Source organism: Haplochromis burtoni, unplaced genomic scaffold, assembly GCF_018398535.1.
Source record: "Haplochromis burtoni strain Fernald_Lab_line unplaced genomic scaffold, NCSU_Asbu1 Contig_679, whole genome shotgun sequence".
Classification (NCBI taxonomy): Eukaryota; Metazoa; Chordata; class Actinopteri; order Cichliformes; family Cichlidae; genus Haplochromis; species Haplochromis burtoni.
Window position 1 is genome coordinate 138074 of NW_024583040.1, and position 22230 is coordinate 160303.

Genomic DNA, 22230 nt, shown 5'->3' on the forward strand with positions numbered 1-22230 from the left:
TCTTTCTCTAGACTGGGTCTAGAGAGTATTTTAAATTCAGGGAATTTAAAATAGAAAGTAGCTCGTCCACAGAAGGACTGGTAGCTCCCCTTACGATAAGGGTTCAGATCGCGCGAACAGGTGTGGGATTAGAGCTCTGGGTAGCTCCCCAACTGGGTCTAGACTGGGTCTAGAGAGTATTTTAAATTCAGGGAATTTAAAATAGAAAGTAGCTCGTCCACAGAAGGACTGGTAGCTCCCCTTACGATAAGGGTTCAGATCGCGCGAACAGGTGTGAAATGTGTGTGTTTAGTTAGTTTGTTTGTTTGCTTGTTTTAATCAATTTTAAATCATGCTTTTTATTTGTTTTTGTTTCTAATGTCTCTGTAAAGCACTTTGAATCACCTTGTTGTTGAATTGTGCTATACAAATAAATTTGCCTTGCCTTGCCTTGCCTAATTTCAACACGACTGAAATGTGCACACAGTTTTTGCTCAAACTTAGAGAGACCAAGTGCAACATCCTTATGAAGGGTAGCTGTGTCCCTCTGAAGAAAGGCTTCCAGCTGCATCTTTGAAACCTCTCCTCCTCTTCTTCGATTGAATAAAAAATTTTTTGACAAAGTTATTCTGCAAAGTTCCCCATAGGCTTGTGGTGATGGATTATTTTTCAATTTCTCCGATGCCGAATTTGCCATCTTTTCAAGATATTGGTGAAGACGCTGCACATCCTCAGTGAAAGGGAGTGTGGATGGCTTGTTAAAGTGCTTGTCACTCAGTGTTGTTAAGGCTCTGTGAGAAATAAGCTCAGACCATTTTGATGCATACAGTTTTTTGAAAGTCCAAGACAGCTTGGATAAGCTTATGAAAATTTGCAGGTCTGATCGCATCCTCAAGGTTGTATATTGAATATTCCTTGCGTAGGATCAGTAGAAGTCTTCCAACTTCACTGATCTTCTGCCGAATATATTCATGTTTGGTCGGATCTTGACCATGTTTGTTGAAAAATGACTGCGCAAGCTGAAGAATGTAGAAGTCACTTCACACAGCAGCAGAAACTTCATCATCTTTCTTCACAGTTAAAAGCTTCCATACACCTTGGGATATTTGTTGACACAGTGTTGAGTCCACCATCATGGACAAGGACAAGACTCTTTTTCTTCCTGGCTTTTCATCAGCCTCCATCGGTTTTGAGAGACATTTACGAGGATGTCGCCAGAGGTCTCTCCGAAGGTACATTCCTTGGCAATACATGCAGTGCACATACTGTTTCACATCATAGTTTTTCTTGGATTTGCGTTTTAGTTTTAACAGTCCACTACCACTTGTTAAAACATCTGTGTTGTGTTTAAAGTTACCCTTATTCCTCATTTTCTCAAGCATCTTTTTACGATATTTTGAGTTTTTTGGGAGTGCTAAAATTTGAGCAACTTCAGCATTCGTCTTCTCGTGGGTCTTCAAGTGTCGTGCCAATTTTGACTGTGGTTTGTCACAGATGAAGCAATAATTTTTGGGATTTGCTGAAGAGGATATGTGTGAAGACTGTGTGCTCTCAACTTCCCCAGTTCCTGTGCCAGGCTCCACAGATGCAACTTCACTCTGAACTTCTGATACATTTTCTTGTTTACTCTCCGCACAAGTTTTCACCTGCTTCTCTGTAGTATCTGCACCTTTAGACACTGGCCCTTCAACCAAGAAAATTTCTGTGCTTTCTCTGATTTTTGAAATTTCTGGCAAAAGTTCACTGCAATCCTCCACTATGAGCATATTTAAAGGTTTTGAACGTAGGGGGGTAATTTCAGCTGAACTGCCTGAGTAACTGCTAGAATCCGGAATATATTCTTCCCCTGACATCTCTTCACTTGAACTAGTTTCTTCACTAACCTTGAAAAAAAAAGAAAGAAAGAAAAATAAGTCTACATAATGTATCTTAAGTACTAAAATTTAACAATATAAATTATTACAATAACCTACTAGTTCAAGTCCAAGCCTTCTGCTTTTGATGTAACAGGACTTGTGCCAGATACAAGAGCACCCTAGACAGATGAAAAACAGAATGTGTTTATGCATTTACATTACAAAAGATATTCAAGTACTTCCATGCAGCTTAATGGTGTACTAAAGTATCAAAGCAGTGGAACAAATGGTGTCACAATATTTCTTTTACATAAATTGATTTTAATGGTCCACTAATAATGACCATGTTGCATTTTTTTAGTCAATGACTGAAGGTTAGAGTTTTATTTTGCCGTAGTTTGACAAACTGGTATTACTCCCGTAAAAGGCCTGTAATAGCTGGTAAGACTAAAGGCAGAATGCTGCTTGATGTAGTCAGGAAAGCAGAACTTAAAAGGTTACTTCTAAAAGCTGTTTGTATGTCTCCACTAGTTACTGAATAACTTGTGTCATTAATATTTGACACAAGAATCAGATATTAAAATTGAAATAAACTGAATATTTCCATAAGAATTAGAAAGCGGCCAGCGTGACAATGTTTTGCTCATGAATGTGTTTACATTCTGTTAATATCTTGACAATCATCTAAAATAAAAGGACAAGAACACTCACCTTTACATTTCACGCAAATCAACTTGAAAGCAGGAAAATGTGCATTACAAAAGGCACATTTTTTCAACATCGTCTCTGACGAATACACCACATCATGTTTGCAGTTCTGTTGAAAACCAAAGTTCGTTGAGTTTATACCGTTCATTTTCAATTCTTTCATGTCATGAAAAAACTTCCCTCATTTGATGCGACAATGTGACATGAATACATACAGTACGATCCAACATTTCAGGGTTTCCCGATCACGATTCAAGCGTATACTGACTATAATTTTTAAGTAAAAGAGCATCTGTGTAACCACTGCTCATTGACTTTAAGTTGAAGTCTCAGTTAAATGCAAATCAAGTGGCTTAGGTGTTCAGTTAAAACATTGGCAAACATCAGGAAGAAATTTTGTGGAAGAGCCCATCTTTCAATAGACTTACGCATCCAAAAAACACACAGTCCTCATAATGTAGGTATCTTACATTAATCAACACTATAGGAATTGTGTCTAACACCCTCACTATCAACATCCAAACAACTCTGCTGTGTTCTTGTTGCAATAATAACAACACCAGAAAATTAGTCACCTGCTCATCAACTTCAAAGGAGGACGATGCCATGGGCACAGCAGCTTGAGAACGGTCAGGGTGCTCTGAAACCTTGTGCAAGCAAACACAAAAGTACATTAACATCCATTCAACACAGATACGTTCAGACTATGCAGTTATGAAGGTACACTGGTTATTGACATAAATGAGGTAAATGTAATGAAGTAATATTGAGTGAAAATTAATTCTCCAGCGTGAACCAACATGACACTCGGCAGTATCCACACACAGTCCTCATAATAATGTACCTGAACGCTTCATACACTGCAGGGTCTCTGTTACACACAGACTTGAGAGCCCATCTTTCTATCCGGTTGTTCAGTCTGACGTCACTAGCCGTGTCTGGGCCTAAACTCCGCTGCAGGTCCATATATCAAATGATCACTATGGCATTACTGAGAGTTGAAAAACTGTCTAAAGTCTTTCATCTTTAATAAAATGATCAGCGTTCTGCTCTACCAGGTGTAACAATTGAGTTTAACATCCAGGCATCCATGAAAACGGAATTTATGACATTTAACGGAGTTAGAAGCTAGCGAGCTAACTCCCTGCTAACTTCTATCTAAATACAATATAGCAAGTCCACTGTCATCTCTACAGTTTTAAGAGTGTTCAGCTCCAGATTGTGCTGACTGCACCAGAGTACCAGCCGCTCAACTTCCTGCCGGTATGCAGACTCATCACCATCCTGAATGAGGCCAATGACAGTGGTGTCATCTGCAAACTTTAGGAGTTTAGTAGCAGAGTTCTTGGAGGTGCAGTCGTTAGTGTAGAGGGAGAACAGTAGTGGTGAGAGGACACAAACTTGAGGGGCACCAATACTGAGAGACCGAGTTTCAGAGGTGATCTCCCCCAGCCTCAGTTGCTGCTTCCTGTCTGTCAGGAAGCTGGTGATCCACTGACAGGTAGCTGGTGACACGCTGAGCTGGGAGAGTTTGGAGGAGAGAAGTTCAGGCACAATGGTGTTAAAAGCCGAACTAAAGTCCACAAACAGGACCCTGGCATAAGTTCCCGGGTGGTCGAGGTGTTGCAGGATGTAATGCAGTCCCATGTTCACTGCATCATCCACCAACCTGTTTGCCCGGTAGGCAAACTGCAGAGTACCCCCACTGTCAACTGTGGGGGTACTTATGGGTGACATTTTCCCTCCCTCCCGGTCCCTCTGCATGCTACTTTCCGCTGTCATTCACATACCTACCAGATCTCCACCAGATCCACTCCGGCACTTTTAGATCCCGGTGCTGAACAGAATCTGAGTGACTGTGACCTTGTGCACTTTCTCGGCATTCAATTGCGGCCATTGGATGTTCCCGTGTCCGTCACTGCCCTCAATGGGCAGTTGCTTCCTTCGGTCACTCTCCAGACTGAACCCATGTCCCTTATCATTTCTGGAAATCACTGTGAGCATCTCCAGTTTTATTGTTTTTTCCTCTGCTGAGTCGCCCATTCTCGGTTTCCTTTGGTTCAAGCACCATAACCCGCACATTAACTGGGCAGCCTGCCGTGTGGAGAGTTGGGGTAGCCACTGCTTTTTGCACTGTTTACGTTCTGCCTTGGCTTTTCCGCCAGCCACCACTACTGAGCCGACGGCAGAGGTCATTGATCTCTCTGTTGTTCCTGAGGAGTATCACGACCTGAAGCTAAACAGGGTGAACTTCAATTTCTTAAAGTTATGAATAAACAATGCAGTGTAAACCACACAACCAGTGGCAGAGTGGTGGAAAGCTTTGAGCCCTACTACTTGTATTTGCAAATGTTTTTGCTTAATTTTAGACTTGTCCAGCATGGGATACTTTTAATGGCTGTAGGGGGCTCAGGATCGCTGGGAGTGGATCACCCATTTGTCCCATCTGTGGTGAAGCTGGTTTTCTTGCTGCTTCAACTCCAAGCTGAAGATATTAGTCATAGCAGAAAATGTAATATCTGCTGGTACAGATGGCACTGCTGAGTGGCTTTTTAAGTAATACACTGTCTACAGCTTCATCTACAGCGTTGTCTAAGTCATGGCAATCTTGGCACTTAACAGCGCACACTATATTAGTCTGTTTGTGCCGGGACTGGATCCCTGGGGTAAAATTGTATGGGAAATATGTGGAATGAAGACAGAGTTCCAAGAGCAATCCCACTCTTACAAAATAGCCAAAATCAGTTTTGTCAAGTGACACTGCAGAGGTTCTTGTCCATGCATTTGTGTCTTCACGTATTGATTATTGTAATGCTCTTCTTTCTGGGCTACCAAAGAAAAGTTTTAGAGGTTTACAGATGGTGCAAAATGCAGCTGCTTGCATTTTAATGAAAACTGGGAAATTTGAGCACATTACCCCTGTACTGAAATCTCTTCATTGGCTACCTTGTCAGGTTCAAGCAGACTTTTCAGGTCCTGCTGCTCACCAAGGCATTAAATAGATTGGCAATTTCATACCTCTCTGACCTTTTGCACCTTTATGTTCGAACACATGCTCTCTGATCTCAGGACTCTGGCCTTCTAAAAGTTCCTAGAGCCAGAAAAAACACTATCGGAGAGCGTGCGTTTTTGTCATGGTCCCTGTGCCTCGCTGGCCGACCCTCTATTAGGCAATATGTTTGTGGTTTTTTCCTCTCTCCCCCTCTCGTTCTCTCTCTCTCTCTCTCTCCCCGGGTGACGCTCATTGTGGGCTCCCGCTGCTGGCCCACACACCTGCTCTCATCACCGCACCGGCCGCTGATCCCAGCTGATTATTGCACTACTTAAGATGGCGAGTCTGCGCTACTCTTCGCTGGATTGTTGAGCTATCAGCATCAGTTAAGCTTGTGTATCTGCCAACCTGAATCTTGAAAGCCCTTTGTTATTATCCCGCTAACCTGACCTTTTGTGTTTAGATCGGTTTTAGAACCGGATTCTGAGAGGAGTGACTGAGGAGGAGGAGGAGGAGCTTTTGTACAGAAAGTGTTTAGCACCTTTTCCCCTAACCCTGTTTCCCACGGACCCTGGCGACCCGGACCCCTTTCCCCCCTGCACGTTGTATATAGCCACTTGGTGATTGTGTTCACTGTAAATAAACTCACTGTTCTTCACTTAAAGGAATACCCTGGCCTGCGCCTGAGTCTCTTTCGGAAACCTTATCAGTTTTCTTTTCGTGCCCCATTTTTGTGGAACAACCTCCCTCAAGATATTAGGCAGGCATGCTCTGTGGTGGTCTTTAAAACTAAGTTGAAGACTTAGTTTTGTTCAACCTATCCTACATGTCTTAATTCTATGCCTTTTAGTTTTCAAATTCTTATTGTTTTTAACTTGTATTGTGTTTTTTACTTGTATTACTATGTATCGCTTTGATTTATTTATCTTTTTGGTTTCAAATAGCTGTATAGCACTTTGTTTGAAAGCACCTTATAAATAAAGTTATTTTTTATTATTATTATTCAACTATTGCCACTGTTTCAAAAACTGGGACACAAGTGAAGAGAGGTGTAACATCGTAAGAGACCATTCTTTTATCTGCCTTCATAATGACATTATTATTATTATTATTTATTTGTTCATTTCAGGCACAACAAAAATACATATATTGGACACAAAGTGCACCAAACAAAAAAACAAAAATTACCTGAAAAGGAGTGGGACGAAGAAAACTTATTAAATCCCACCCCTATACTCACTCATCAACAAAAAACAATAAGCTTCCCGCAGCTACGCCCATCGTTGCAACCAAACAAACCATCAACAGCCCCGGGCACATGCAAGCATCTCAACGGCAGCTCGCAAACAACAAATAGAACCTTCATAACTGAATACAGAATATATATTAATTATAAATTGCGTTACCACAGGTAACAGGCAATAATAATTACATAGTGACAAACACACATACATATACATACATACATATATATCTACACACACATGTACATATATGTACATACATACGCACACACTTTTTTTTTTTTTGGAATCCATACCAGCAATGGTAAGAGAACAGACATTACAGAGCACACTAAAAACCATCATTGAGTATACTGTGACCAGACCAACTGTTTGTAGGAATTTAACTAGAGTTGAGGCTCAAAGCCAGAAACTTGAAATGTTATGTTGATCATCAGAATTCTTTTTTTTTTTTTTTTTTTGCCTGTCCCATTTGGTTCTTTAGCCGTCAGAATTGTTGTCTGAAGACCAACAAGGATACCCAATGGATTTACTTTGCCAAATGGATCATCACGGCCTTGCCGTATTGGTCCATTTGATCAACCTTTGTTGTTATTATTTATTTTATTTTATTTTCAGTTGTTACAGACGGGACAGACATGACTGAGGGATAGGAAAGGGAGAAAGAAAGATGAAGGAAAAGAAAAACAGAAGGGAAGAGGGACAGTGAGAAAGGAGACTTAAAAAGAGAAAGAAGAGAAAAAAAATCTCCTGGATCACCTGTTGAGAGAAAAAGAAGAGAAAACAAGCAAAAAAAACCAGAGCAACATACTAAACACAACACCATCACATTAATCTAGCTAAGTGTAAACAGCAGTAAATACTAAATATTGAATGTTGTTGTGCAGCACGTAAGACGAACAGCACACAATGTGCTTGGAAATAGCACCAATAAAGGTGTAGTTTATGTCTATGAACAGTGAACACCCGTGTGCACACCTGTGTGGATCAGGGCGCTTGTATTCAAAAGGTTTCCCCATGTAATGGTCTGCTAGATGATGTAGAGAGCCATAGCCCTGTCCTCCAGGGCATGAAGCAGGCATGGAGGAGATCCAGGCTACATACATCCAGAGTGCGAGAGCCCAAGGAGGACCACCGGAGGGGCATCCGTGCCACCCTCCTGGGAAGAGCCAGTAGCCACGGAGCAGAAGCCAGAGGGGTGGCGTGCAGTGGCGTGCCCGCCGGCTCTGCCGGCAGCCAGCTGTGCCAGAGTGAACCAAGCTGCAGGCCCAGAGGCTGGAGGCCCGAGGGCCCCCTTTGTCCCGGAAGAGGCCTGACCGAGCAACAGGCACCAGGCCCCACCAAGTAGTCACCGGGAGTGAGCTGGTACATACCTGAGCGCCCAGCCCCGGACACCAAGAACCACCAACGCACCGACCCTTGAGGGCATCAGTCACTGGCAGGGAGTGTGGTGAGGGGAGATAGGCCTTTGGAGGGCCTGGGAGTTCCCAGAGAGGTGGAGTGTAAGACCCGACCTGACATATAAACACAAACAAACAGGCACACACAGACACAAACATGCATTCCCACCCTCATGCACACATATACAAATATACACCCGCACCCCAAGGCCCCACTTGTGTGGAGGGGTGTGTTGGAGCGGGAAGAGGGAGGCAGCCGAGGATGGGGAGGAAAAGAAGGGAGGAGCAAGATGCCCCTCCCCGGGGGAAGCTCCCCCGCTGACCCCAGTAGGCACCCCCGTCCTTCGGCACCCACCAAGGCAAGGGAGCCCAGGCTCATCCAGATCGGGGCCTACGGCAGCAGGACCGCCCAGCCCCACAGGATCCGGGGCAGTCCACCCGACCCCACCGCAGAGGAAACTGTACCCACCCTAACATTCAATCATCTCCCAGACTGCACAAGACAGTAGACACCCAGGTTAAGTTTATTCTCCACCTCTCCTATGACTGTCCCCCACCTGCAGAGTGGACTCCTGCAAGGATGGAACAAACTCCCTGTCAGTTGAAGAGCCCCCTAGTTAGGCCGATGCGCCAGAGGCCCCCTGCGCCAGGGCCCCCTGCGCCAGGGCTGAGCCCCCATGCACCCACCCGCCCACAACCTCGGCAACACACCAACAAGGACCTAAGCCCCCAGGGCCCAGCCAGAGCCCTAGCATGGAGGCGAAACACCCCCGAACCCCAAGCCCCCACGCCTGCCTCGGACCCACTCAGGGGCAGCCAGGCTACCAGGCCAGTAACCTACGTCCGCCAGCACAGACCCTCCCCCAGCCCTGCTGCACGCATCCACAAGGTGAACACCCTCTAAGAGCAACCAGAGCCACTAACCAGGTTATGACCACAACCCTGGGGTTAAGCCCTCCAGGGATAACGTCCCTAGGGATTCTCCAGACGCCCTAAGCCTGTCCCTACCTCGACTAGGGATGGGTACCAGTATCCGTTCTGACATAAACGGTAGTAACCAGGCCGAAAAGCAGCGCACATTTTGGTGCTTTATTTCAGTGCTTTTTTTTTTCCTGAGATGTGATACGTATCACATCTCAGCTAGATTCTAGCCAATCATTTTACGTTTCCGAGGATAGTAGGCGGGCCCAGGTACGTACGCTCTTTTAGAGCTACAGATTAAAAATGCCCAAGGTGAAGTGGTCAAAAGTCTGTCTGTACTTCACAGCAAAATATGCAAACAGCAGCAACAAGTGCTTTAAGGTGACACTGTGATACTGTGCAAAGGAGGTAACACCTCAAATCTGATGAAACACCTGGCGATGCATAGCGTTTCTTTAAAACCCGAGAAATGCGCCGTATTTGATAGCTTGCTGCGAGACCTCACACCGAGCACATCTACTGCGGGTGGGTTGCCTGTTATCAGACCCGGAGTTAGCAACATCCCCCAAAAACCCGAAGAGGAGAGTCCTGGCCCCTAGCCCTGCCAGTGTAGCAGAAATAATGACGGATGATGATGCAGCAGCAACCGTTCTTCTCTGCGTGAGTAGCTTAATGTTGTTCGTGTGTAATTTACGTTGAGTAGGCTAACCACATTATTACATTAATGCATGTAAGGTGAACTAGCAAACACCCTCGTAGTTGCATGCGGCTGTCTTCTTGTTTGATGGCAGATACTCCCTTCACCCTGGTCAAAAAGGCTAAAATGACCAAAGAAAAAGTGGAAAACAGTTAAACATGAGAGGTTTTTGGACCAATTTTGTGTTCTCCATTCTTCTCCATCCCAGAGGGATTCATCTAATGTGGTGGCAGAGGCTGTCTCGAGACTAATGTGATCTATTAGATGGTTTCTATACTGGCTAGAATTAAGATTATTTTTATTTTTCCAGTTCATGAGGACCGTTTTCTTAGCAATGCAAAGGGCAGTAAAAACCATGTGGACTGTATTAGGTTCTGTAGTGGCATCATCCAATTTGCCCAACAAGCACACTAAAGGGGAGGTTGTCAAAGGAGCTTGCAAAGAAAAGCGTCTGGACTTCTTTAAGTTGCTTGAAGACGTTTCACCTCTGACCCAGCAACACACTCAGACAGAAACTGGTTCACCCGAAAGACAAAACGCCAAAACACAAACTTAACAACGTGGTGTATGCTGTACAGTGCAGCGAGGAATGCCCAGACCTCTACATCGGAGAGACCAAACAGCCACTTCACAAGCGCATGGCACAACACAGAAGAGCCACCTCCACAGGACAAGACTCAGCAGTCCATCTGCATCTTAAGGATAAAGGACACTCTTTCGAGGATGCCAATGTTCACATTTTGGACAGAGAGGACAGATGGTTTGAAAGAGGAGTGAAAGAAGCCATCTATGTCCACTGTGAGCGACCATCTTTGAACAGAGGCGGGGGTTTACGACACCAACTCTCTGCCATCTATAATCCAGTTTTGAGATCCCTTCCCAGACGCCTTAACGCCCACTCACATCCTGGGCCATCTGACCTCAGGAATTCGCATGACAAGGTGAGGCCAGGTTTCACAATGAACCCACCTGAAACTCTGGCTGATTGGGGCCCGCACCCAATTTCACACCTTGGCTCAGGTGATTAGAGGATCATCAGGGGGTCCTTTTGTCCCTCTGTGGGGGGAAACTCCCACTAGGTTTATATCTGGGACTCTCCACCATTTGACCTTAGAACTGAAGAAGCTTCTCGGATGAGAGGTGAAACGTCTTCAAGCAACTTAAAGAAGTCCAGACGCTTTTCTTTGCAAGCTCCTTTGACTACGATGACCTGGATGACTGAGAACCTTCACAGACATAAAGGGGAGGTTAGCAAACACTGAAATACATTTTTTGCACGCATCAATGAATTTTTGGACTTTTATATAACCTTTATTTATGCAGTGAAAAAAATCTCATTAACATTAAAATGTCTTTTGTAAGAGTAAGTTGGCCAAGAGGACAGCAGAAATGGCAGCAAATATTACAATAGTTCAGTAAAAATGTTTTAAGTGGGGATAAAGGACCGGATTGGTTATAATGTAAGTACAATAACACAGAGTTATAAAGATACTTGAAAAACAGATAAACAGATCTAAACTCTACCCGTTGTCCTCCAGGGTGTTAGAGATGATAGGACAGATGTTGTTAGTTTATATGACAATTTGTTAGTTTATTTGGCAATACTGAAGCTTAAAGAAACTTTGTTAAATTCTACACTACCATTCGCTCTTTTTTCCGCCAAATCTCCGGCGTCTGACGTCACCTACAAAATGGGTTGCTTACCTTTTCCCGTCACCTACCTCTCACTTCCGTCCTTCAGACAACTGATCTTAAAGGTGCACCCTGTATCTTTGTATCTTTGTATGTATCTTTGGTTAACCATACATACTTAGCGTAGCTTCTCCTGGGTATAGCCAGTCAATGTATTTGTCTTGTTCTAACTGCTTCAGACAGTCTATCACTACCTGGTTCTCATTTCATTGGCTCATAAGTACTTTTGTCACTGAGCAGTGACAACAGTTTCTCATGATAGTCTTTCTCTGTTTAGCAAAACCCTGCTTGTCTGCCGGAAGGATGATAATGTTGTCAATACACAGTGCCTTCCAAAGCGATTTCAGTGCCTTCCTCTCCTCCATGCTGATGTTGAATGTTGTGGGCTTTGCATTGCTGAAACAGGCCAAAACTTTGCAGTTTCTCTGCTTCAACATCTGCAATGTTGTTGTTGTTTTGAATTGCTGTTTCTGTGGCTGTAATCAGAATCCACTGCTGGGATTTGTCCCAGCATCACAGCAAAGTTTAACTCTTTTGCAAGGATGCTTTTCTTTGCTTGGGTGAGTTATCAGACAAATTTTTTCACCCAAGTGTCTACATCCTCGATGTGACATCATTCTCTCTTCTGGTCACTGAGGACACTTTGTATTTTACTGGTGTGACATAAAACAAGTAGGTCAAACATCTCAGGGGAGGTAAATGGCCAGGTGAGCTCCTTTGAGTGGAGAGTGAGGGGAATGATTCCAACCTTGTTTTCCAATGATCCACAAGAGACAGTGGCAGGAGGGCAGGCAGATGGAGATGATGAATGATGCAAACCAGAGTGGTGACGTGTATGGCAACAAATTGGAGATCTGTGGTGGAGATCAGTGTCCAGAAAATCCTGATCTGTGGGTAGTTGAGTGACAGAGAAAACGTGGCAACTAGAAGCACAGAGAAGATCAGGTAAGTAAGTGTCTTTCACAAGGTACATGAAACGAGGTGGCCTGTTACCAACATGCGGTTGGTTGACGAACTAGCAAAGGAGAGATGAGGATGCTGATCTCAATACTGTCTGCTGATTGCTTGTGGATCAGGAACAGGTGAGGTGAGCAGGTGTTTGATGAGAGCTCCACCCAGGGCGGATACCAGAGAACACACGCATTGGAAAAACATTGTAGCTCACCTGGACCATGACAGTTTCGTTCCATTTGGTCATACTCACATACCAGCTTTAGGTAGTTAAAATGTCTTGATGCATGTTCAATCATCCAGGGAGGGAAATCGTTTTCAGTGGGAGAAACATTTTGTCACTCATCCAAGTGACTTCTTCAGTCTCAGTTGACTGCAGGTTTCCCCAACCTTATAAACAGTGCCTTTGCAAAATGACTGAAACTGGCACCACTGACTTTCTTGATCATTAATATGTAATTGTCATGACCATTGACCAACAACCACTGATCAAAGACCATTGATCAGTGACCATTGATCATTGATAATGGATCAATGTCCATAAGTACCATTCACAGAGATTTGGGGGATGGCTGCAGTCACAGCATTGTAAGATGGGTGACTGGCAGAACAATTACATTCTCTTCCACTAGAGGTTAGTACAACTACCTGCTCTAACTAAACGGGTTGCCAACTGCCAGTAAAACAGAAGAAGACAGAGAAGAAATTACATAACAGTCATGCTGCGAGAGAGATGATGCAGCGAGTAATACCAATAGATAAATATTTGAAAAGAAAAAGTAGTCAGTCTGACCTGGGTCCTGGAGAAAATTTCTACTCAGATGAAGGCCCTAGCATGAGTAGTGGTCAGAAGGAAGTAAAAAAGATATACTGGGGCCGAACTGAACCAATTGAATGCTATGCCTGGTGCACCGGGCAAATTTATCAATATGGTTTTTGTGATGTTTTTGTTTCGTGGTGTGCCGTATGATTTTTCAAATGTGAAATATGTGCTGTGGCCCCAAAAGGTTGGGAAACACTGCATTATATTACTCTGTTTGTGATGGGGGACCTGATTTTTGGGGTGGACCAATTTGTGACACAGTGTGTTTTGGGGTTTAAAAGCCCCAGAGATACAGTGTTTAGAGAAAATGCATCTTAACTGTTCTGACACATAAGGGATCACTACAGGTTTTCGCTTAGTCAAAGGTTGTCCTTCTCTCCTGGATCATCTGCAGCTTTCTTTAGGAGCCTTCCCAGCTTTGACAAAAGTCTAGCTGGGATAACCACATTTACTCAGGGCCTTCTTGATGTTCTTCTGCTTCTCTGGCCACTGTGTCTGTGGGGATGGTGTTCGCTCTGTGTTGTAGCGTCCTGGTGACACCCAGTTTATGCTCCAGTGGATGATGAGAGTCAAACCTTAAATACTGACCTGTATGTGTAGGTTTACTGTACACATCAGCTTTTAGATGTCCCCCATTACTGATAGAAATCTCACAGTCTAAGAAGGCTAACCTGCCACTTTTCATATCCTCCCTTTGATGTGTTGGTTCACCAAGTTACCTCCCCTATGGCCATGAGCTCTGGGTAGTGACCGAAAGAATGAGGATACAAGCGGCGGATATTAGGTTTCTCCAAAGGGTAGGGTAGAGATAGGGTGAGGAATTCAGCCATTTGGTTGGAGCTAAAAATTAGAGCTACAATCGCTGAGATCGATCACTGACCTTCCAATTGGTAAACAACACAATCATGGTCCATGTGAGCCACAGCTTTACCAATATACTAATATAAAGTTGTCACATGCATTTGTTGGTATTTGTCATGCTATTAAGATTTTAGTAACTTTACTGTGACCTTAGCTTTTATATATTTTTTTAATCTATACCAAACTCCCTTACACCTCTCACTGCAGTAGAAAGTAAAATAGCTGAAAACTATATGTTCTATAAACTATAGCTATATGCTTCTATAAACAATAATTGTGTATCAGCCACATATTTGCCACGAGTATTTGCCTTTGGCAATTCACCCTCTCTGAAAGAGAGGCAGACAGCACTAACTTCTTTTGTTTCATCTCAAGAACAGAAGTTGTATTGTGGTTACGCTGTTTCACTGCAATGGAATGTTCTCCGGAGAGAAGCCAACTGAAAACACACACACCCAACTGTTTTCACTGCTGATAACATCATTGGTGTCATAATGACAGGTAATTTTTTTGGATGCTTGCAGATGAAGATTTATAATTTATCTATTGTTATGCTCCCTGGCTTTCCCCCCAGAACTATAAGTTTTGTATTTGAGCGTTTTCAGTTGGGTTCATTATTATTGGATTATCATTCCTGTCTTTTGAGTTTTGTTTTTGTTGTTTTAGAAATCTAGTTACTGTTAGTGCTTATACACTTCGTTATTTAGATTTGATTCTTTGTGCTCATGTTTATTATTTAACCTCCACTGTTTCCTTTTGTGTCATGTTTTTCTTTGTCATCTGCAGGCATTTGGTTTCATTGATACTCTGTCCTCTTAGTTTATTTTTGCTTACGTGAGGTTCAGATTTTTAGGTATATTTGTATTTTGAGCATTTTAGTTCATGTTTTATTTAAATCCTCTTTTTCAGTCTGGATTGAGTTTTTAAGTGTAGCTTGTCTCTCTTTTTATTAGTTTCCTTGAATTAGTTCCTCCTTTAGGGCCAGATTTACACATCGGGGCAAAATAGCATGTGAGCGCTGATAAGTGTGGTTAGTTTTGCAAAAGTTGTGCTGTTTTCTAAATACAGGCGAAATCAGTTGAATAATCCATGCCTAATCTTCATATTATTAATTTAGAGGAAAGTCACAAACTAAGGGCCACATTTACTAATTAGAAAAGAATAGAATAAGAAATGAGTTCATGACCCAGTCATGCAAATGCAACATTAGTAAATTTGGCCCTTTACTCTTTGTTGTCGTTCTTGTACAATTTCAATTGCTCTTCCAGAGCCATGAATTCTCTTCTCTCTCATACTTATTATAGTATATTAGTACATGCTTGTGTTTTACATAAACTGTGGAGTGTATGATTTAATCCCGTATGTCCTATTCTCAGTCTTCCTTTGGGTTTTTGCTCTGCATTCCCTTCAGACCTACTTACTTTTGAGTACTGTACAGATGTCTTCTTGTGCCAGCTGTGTCCCAATATTCCTGTCAAATATTCACAATAATTCTTAATCATTTTAACCTCTGCTTGGCTTAGTAATATTTTCATGTTAATTTCCTGTAATTTCATCTTTTTGTCTACCTTTTCATTCCCTTCAAAGTAATGACATTCCTAAATTATGCAATTCCAAAAGCATCTGGAAAATCTGATAAAAAAAATACACATACGACATAATTTATGTGAATATTTTCCAGACTTGAGAAGCTATGATGAAACTACGTTTTGTTATTTTCTTTCACCCACTGTAAAGCAAACATTATTCCATTTAATTCCACTTGAATTCCACTTGAATTCCACTTGCCATTATACTGACAAATCTGTTCTTCTCTTCTTATCATTCCTTCTGCATATTGAATGAAAATTGTAAAAGCAACCCCTGTCTGCCCAGTCGTTGATATTCTTTTTGATTTTCCTTTTAACTTCTCCTGCAGACGTAAGAAATAAAAAATCTCCAGGGAGGTAGGACTGACAATGAGACAGTCAGGCTTATTTTCAAATGTGTCAGACCTGCAGTTTGCACCTTTCCTATCCACCCACTATAATAACTGGTTTGGTTGTGTTCCCAGCATTCCTGTAAAATACTCTTTGCAGAATTAGCACTAATATTGCCTTGTATGTGCACCCAGTATTTATAGTATAACATAAGTTTTACGTTCCTAATTTTCAGTGGCATTTCTCCCATTTCCTCTTCCATTGTAGACGTTAATTATGTGTTGAATGCTCTACTGTAGATTTGGGCCTATACCTGTTCAAAGTCTTACCTTTTGAGGTTGGTTTCTGGTGCAGACATATAAGATATCCTAAGATTTTTCAAACAGTAATTTAAATTCTTATTTATTAGACCATTTTCCAGATGTTCTTTTAATGTAGTTTGCATTTTGTTTCTTCGATATTGTAGATGCTGAACCCCTTATCAACAATGCCCCATCAATAACGTAAAGTGGTTTTCCTGTGTTTTCTCAAACTGCTCAGAAATATTATTAATCATTAGTTAAATAATCTGTGACTACCATTATCAACTGTATGCTTGTTTGAATACTCTGCACCTACTTTTACCTCTATTGAAGTCTATATAATTTGCAATTTACTGCAGCTTAGGAGATAGAGCAGGTTGGAAGTTTGCTGTCTGTTCTAGTCTGCATACCAAAGTACCCTTGGGCAAGATACTGACCCCACGGTTGCTCTGAAATGTATGTGTATGTATGAGTGCATGAGTGTGAATGTCTGTAAATGTTAAATAGAAAGCAGCACTTAGGTGTGAATGAGGCATGTTGCATGTAGAAAACTGCTTTGTCCTGTGCTTTTTTTTTAACACTTTTATTTATTTTGAAATAACTAGCTAGGATGTATTGTGTGTAAGCAGGATAGGATGGACTTTGTGTGTATGGTACGTGCTACAGAGTTCTGCAATGTGACTAATAAAGTATGGGTTGTTATACTCCACTCACGCCGTAGGTTCTTACACAAACACTACAAAATTGGCAACAAGATTTTGTTACTTTTATAACCCTAACAACGGCACATGTGCCATTTCCACCTGTTTTCTGCCTCTAAAACTGTCAGACAGGTGTTTTGCAACATTTTATTAAACATCTGTAATGCCTGTAACTCCTGTCCACATGTTCATTTAGCCAATGCATCTAACTGTCCAGCAGGTACAGCAACATGCAGGCAATGTAAAAAAAAAAAAAAAGACCATGCTGGTCAGTGTATAGCACTAAAACTTTTTTCAGTGCTATACACAGAACATGCTGCTATAGTGCAATGAGTAAATTTCTTGCACCGTGGATATCTTAACCCACAACTCACAACCCTGCACAGCAGACTTGGTTGTTCACTGGGTCTCCTGTATCCACCCTGCCTCAAAGCATCTATGTGTGCCATTTGAGCACATTCAGCCGACTTAGCCTATGGTCAAGCTTGTGTCTTACTCTAAAAGGAATCAGGCCAAATTCACAAGTGTGTTGATCTGCACAAACTTCATTGTGGATGCATCTCCATTGCCCCATATGGACACTCCGCTGCTATCTACACACTTGGCTTAAAAACCCAGCCTGCCCTCTGACAGCAACCCTTCCCTTACATTAGGGTATGAGCTTGGCGATTGTTTCATTGTCATTGAATGCCCCACAGGGATGTTGGGGTGTGGTGTGTGGCAGACACCTGGTGCAGGTTAAGAATTTTATCTGCCAGGCATTAACAACTCCTCCAGTGACTTAGCCTTTAAGTCGTGTTTTGAGTACATATGCTGTTCCTTCACACTTTCTCTAGCAAGATATTAGATCAACTGCTGTGATACTTATTGTTAAGGAAAAAAGCTAAATGTTTGTAGATTGTGTGAATAAGATTTATTGCCAGGGCGATAAGCTGACTGGTAGCAGGTTAGTAGTAGAGCAGGCCTGATTGTCACCTTATTATGTCAGTGGTTGTGAAAGCAGTTTCAGAGGTACTTTGTGTATGCAGTAATCTATTCCACTTACATTTTAATGTGAATAGGCTTTGGTAAAGTCTGCTGCACACTTGTTTCTAAATACCTGTATAACAGTTAGTGTTAAAGCTTTAGGGCAGGTACAGATGTGTTGCACTAGTACTAACGCCTATTCTCCCTGTTCACAGATCCTCTCAGGTCCTCGGTACAGCCAGTAGTTTCTGCCTGCCCAGTTCCTCCTCAGTTACCAAACACACTTTATTAATAAACAAAATAAAATAATGTCTGCTTTTTGGGTTCAGTAACAATGAAATCGAGCCATCCATGAAACACTGCAAAGGCGTGTTGAGCAAGACTGCCTAGTAACACACAGGGCCTTGCAAAACTCGAGGCAAGTCTGATGCATATACACATCACAATTACAAATGTTTGCATCCATGTCAGAGCAGGTGTAGCAATGGGCAACAAAAGTGTTTTAAAGGTCAGGAAGTAACCACCCTCATTCCTTCCAAGCCTGGAGGAGGTCCTTTTGGAGTCAGGGCTCATCCCACTCTTTTTATGATGCATATATCTGCTGAAGAATGATGTTAGCACAATATGGCCAAGCTGCTCATACTGACTTGCTAAAACCTTGTAAATTGCATGCAGTCAATTTTGGGTAATTAACAGGGTGGAACTTATGGCAAAGTCTTTTTGCTGTGAGATTAAGGCTCAGCGGGAAGGTGGCTGGTGATGGAGGGCTGACTGCTGGCCCATTGACTCAAAACCTCCGTCTGCCAGGAGCAGGAGCAGTTTATCTACAAAAGCTTTGACCTCAGCTTCTGATGCCAAACTATACAGACAGCTGCCAAGATATAATGACTGCATCGCAGTCTGGCAAGCATCCTCACCTGGGTGTTGTGGTCTACATGAACTTTTGTAGAGTAAAGATGGCACAACATGGGCTGCATGTGGTGCAGAAGGGGAGTGCACTCCACTCATATACAGGAGATTCTTCAAAGTAAAAATCCCATCACATGAATCAGAGCAGTGGCTATTCTTCCCTTACTTGTCAGACCTGATAAAATATCCCATGCATGTGCATGTGGTTTCTGATTGCAAAAGGATGTTGTCTAAATCAAGATAGTTTCACTGTCAAACATGTACATTTGTTTTCTCTCATTTGATGAATAAGAGAAAAAATTAAATAAATAGAAAAGATAAAATGCAAGCATTACATGCAAATGCACAACTTGCAGGCTTCTTCTTGAAAGCTAAAGAGAATACTAAATGTGACACTAAATGCGATTACTTTAGTATCCTCTCAGTCTCTCATCAAGTATAACAGCATTATCTACAGTTTAAAGGGGCAGATGTTAGAATGAGACATCGACCAGTTTGAAGGTTGAATTCTGCATGCTCAAGTGTCCATGTCGAAAGCACTTAGGCATTGATAAATGGTAAATGGACTCGTAGTGAGCATTAAAAAACTTTGTTGATATAAGCTTCATTAACCCATTCACACACATTCTTACATGCTTTTTTTTAAATTGCATGGCTGTTTTCTTCCCTTTTTTTCTTTTTTTTTAAATTAACATTTAGGAATCACTGTACAGTACCATCAACTTCAACAATTTGTTACGACATGCATTTTTCTTTTCTTTTTTTTAACAACAAAAATATACAAAAGGGGGAAAAGGAAAAAAAAGAAAACAGAAAGAGAAAAAAAACATGTAGGGAGTGAGTTTTTATTACCATTAATATAACTAATGTATCCTCTAGTCTTCTAGTAGTTAACAAAGTCAAAATCAAAATCTGGCCTACGTTTTTTTATACAGTCCATCCATTTCCTCCATCGTGATACAAACAGGTCCTTCTTGTAGTTCACATCTGCTGTCATGTTCTCCATCCTGTAAATGTCCATTGTGATGTCCATCCACATGTTCATAGTTGGACTCTCTACTGTTTCCCAAATTTTAAAAGTCAGCTTGATCCATGGATTTTCAATAGTTTTTATTAAACCTTGCAGGCTGCTGTCTGCTATAATAGCTTGTATGGGAATGGAGGTCAGACCCTCCTCAAAGACTTTCCATTGAGCGTCATATGAAGGATCACACCATCATAGGCCTTAATTGTGCTGCTTAATAATAATCCCTAAGAGAAGGTAGGCCCCACCCCCCTTTTCCTTTATTGAGTTGTAAGGTTTTAAATCTAATTCGGGGCCTTTTTCCTTGCCACATGTATCTTGACAAAATTGTGTCCCATTCATTAAATTGTTTCTGGTTTATTTCTATTGGTAATGTTTGAAATAGATATAATAATTTGGGTAGTATATTAATTTTAATTGAATCTATTCCATCTCGCTATATCTTCCTTAATTTTCTTTTGTATTGTATTGTATCTCCCCCCGCTTCAGGACACCTACACCAGGAGATGCCGGACTAGAGCAGCGCAGATACTGAAGGACCCGTCCCATCCTGGCAACAAACTGTTCCAACTTCTGCAATCTGGTAGAAGGTTCTGCATCTTCCGGGCAAGGACAGAGACTCAAGAGGAGCTTCTATCCCCAAGCCATCCGTGCCCTAAACACACACACCCGCCCTCTCACATCATCTATATTTGACTGAGACAGGACTCTTCCAGACACTAAACCAAGGCACAATGTACATTTCAATTCCTTTAATTTAAATATGTTTATATTGTCTATCCTGTAAAATAGTCAGATGTCTATTCATATTAATGTACAGAATTCACCTGCTTGCTGCTACTACTGCACATTCACCCAGTGTATATACTATATATATATAATGTTCTTCCTCTACACCCCCCCCCAATTTTTGCACATGTCGAGGAGCGTGTCAGGCTACATTTCACTGTGTGTTATACTTGTATAACTATGCATGTGACAAATAATAAAGAACCTTGAACCTTGAACCTTGTAATTTCGTTCTAATAGTTCTGTAAGATCCAGATATTTAAAGTACTCTGTTTGCCATGCTAATTGGTACTTATTTTTAATTTCTTCTGATGGAATATAGTTGTACTTAAAAATACTTGTATTTTATTTTATGTTATTTTATGTATTTTATGACTACTGTTCCTTTTATTAATTTTGTGTTTTGTAAGGTGACGTTACATTATCTTGTATTTGATGCTCTCGAATAAAACCTGTCTGATCATTATGTATTAGACTAGTAAGAGCTTTTCTAATCATCTAGCCATGATAGATGTAAACAGCTAATATGCTGTATTAAGAACAGATATTGGTCTATATGACCCACATTCTAATTTATCCTTATTTTCTTTTGGGATGGCAGAGATAATTGCTTCTTTCCAGCTAGGAGGTACTTGAGCCTTCTTTAGGACCTGATTCAGTGTGGGAAGCATCACTGGTATTAATTCTTCTTTTAGCTCCTTGTACCATTCTGCTGTATATCCATCTGATCCTGGGGATTTATTTATTTTAACTTTACTTATTTCTATTCTTACTTCTTTTTCCGTTATATTCTCAATCAAAGTTTTATTCTGTTCTTCATTCAATACTGGTAAATCAAGAGAGTCTAACAAACTGTCCATTTCAACTATACTACTCTCTGTCTTATTAGCATAAACATTATAAAATGTTTCAAATGCACCCTGAACTTCTAATAATTAATTTTTTATTAATTTGTCACTGGATGTTTAATTTTGTGGACTGTATTATGTGCTATTTTCTTTTTAAGTTTCCAGGCTAAGACATTCATTGCTTTAGATCCTCCTTCATAATACCTTTGTTTATGAAACATTTGATTTTTTTTTTTTCATGTGTAGTCAAATCATTTATTTCATTTCTTGTTTTCATGATTTCCTCCAATATATCTTGTGTTGTTTTTATTTTATGCCTCTTCTCTAATTCTTCTAACTTATTTTGTAACTCTTCTAATTTCTTACTTCTCATCTTCTTCATATAAGAGGATATTGCTATAATTTTCCTTCTCAGGACGGCTTTTAAAGCATCCCACGCAATAGGAGGAGGCACCTCACCTTTGTCATTAGTTTCTATGTAGAAGTAAATCTCTTTCTTAATTAGGTATTTGAAGTGACGATCATTCAATAAGAATGAATTTAATTTCCAATTATTACATTTTGGTTGCAGGTTTAAATCCTTCCTTACAGTCCAGATGGGTTTCCTGTAGAAACACTATTTGTGCTTGGTCTTTCCTCATTTTAGTT